Genomic DNA, 2020 nt, shown 5'->3' on the forward strand with positions numbered 1-2020 from the left:
ACAAACTTACATCTCCTCAGAAGCAATTTTGTCGAAAGCATTTCCTCGCCAGTTCAACTTTCGAGCATTTTCACAGTGGTAGAAACATTTTAGAGTGGTTATTATTTGCATAAAGGTAGTTCACATAGTGAGTAATGAGAGGAAATTCACATTAGATGGAGAAAAGTACAATATATTTTTATTTTATTTTGAACCATGTGGAGAAATGTTTTGAAGGCTATTGTTATTCTTCATGTTTTTCATTTATGATTTTTGAGCATAAACGTATGCATATTGCTTGTTCATATTGATATTCTTGTTGTTTGAAATTATTGAATATAAATATGAAGGTGGTATTGTTGGTGTTGTTGGGGTCGAAAGGTGATCGGGCATGTGTGATTGGTTGATATGTATGTGTTATGACCTTTTGATATGAATTAGGTTTAGGGTTTAGATATTGCATGACTGAGGGCTTGCTTACGTGGTTGGCACTTTATGCATGACTGGATTTTGGCATGGGTACACTTAGGGTGTGCGTGATTGCATTAGGGTTTAACATTGCGAGATAGGTCAATATGTGATTGCGTGATTGATTGATAGGTCATTGCATGACAGCATGACTAGATTTGGCATAAGATCACTTAAGGTGTACGTGATTGCATTAGGGTTTAACATTACGTGACTAGTTAATAGGTCATTGTGTAACTGATTGATAGGTTATTGCGTGACAGCATGACTAAATTTTGGCATGGCGTCACTTAGGTGTGCGTGATTGCATTATGATTTAACATTGCATGACTGGTTGATAAGTCATTGTGTGAATATTGTTCAGGCATGGTGTCACTTAGCGTGTGTGTGGTTCAATTGGTTGTTCTTAGCATTGCATGACTTGTTTATAGATAATTATGTGATTTAATATTAGTAATTACGTGACTTATTGATAAGGCATGACATGACTATTTTTTGTATGAAATTGCACAAATGTCATAATGGCATTAAATTTATCTAAATGGCATTGCATGATCAACATTGTGTTCATTCTATATTATTTTAGGTCAACTGTGATGCTTTAATATGTATATGTTGATTTACTTAATAATCCATGCTCGACACTTGTATTAATCATTTTGTTTCAAGGTTGTCTAAAAACAGTTAAAATTATTATGAGGATCATTTTTGGAGTGAGCTTTTGAGGAAGGCTATTTCTCAAAAATTTCCTTTATTTTCTTTAATCTACAATGATGGTATTAACTAAAATAGGAATGTTATCTGTTTTATATTACAGATGGCCAGCACAGGAACAAAGTAAGATAATATGGAACTTTGCTTTGTGTGCCAAGGCACTGATGGGGGGTTCAATGTTGGCATTAACATCCACTATAAATGGTTGCATCTGCATGTAATACGTGAGATGCTGTGCAAACTAAATTAGTTGTAAACCTTAAAAAGAACATGCTTTAGGCATATGATGAACGTCAAATCAAAGAAGAGTTTATTCTATGCCAATCTCGTGCACAACCTAATGCTACACAGAATCAATGAACTCGACCTCATCAAGGGTGAGTTATGATTTGCCATAGGTAAAATGAAGGCTCGATTCTCGAAGAGGGAGCTTTGCTTAGTGACAAGATTGAAGTTTGGTACCCTACCGGCCTTTATTGTCAATCCCTATGAGGTCGTCCCTATGAGGTCGTCCTTAGAGGAATTTACCAGCGATATTGGGGACTAAGAAACAAGGTGAAGATACAACAAGTTTTAGAGACGTTTAAGGGAGGGCAATTTCAGTAAGAGGGAGAGGCAACGAAGAAGGCCCTCATCTTGATTGTGAGTAATGTTTTAGTTGGTCAAGACTACAAATGATCAATGACTCCATGGTTGTTGTCATTGGTTGAGAACATCGACGACTGGAATACATTCCCATGAGGCACATATATTTAGAGTTTGACCATCGATTACTTGATGAGTGGTTTTAAACCCCCAACAGTGGGAGTAGCAGAGCAAAAATGTTACCACCTCTATAGATTCATATGGGCATTTCAGG

Source organism: Theobroma umbraticum, unplaced genomic scaffold, assembly GCF_002168275.2.
Source record: "Theobroma umbraticum cultivar Fairchild unplaced genomic scaffold, ASM216827v3 scaffold_20.0, whole genome shotgun sequence".
Classification (NCBI taxonomy): Eukaryota; Viridiplantae; Streptophyta; class Magnoliopsida; order Malvales; family Malvaceae; genus Theobroma; species Theobroma umbraticum.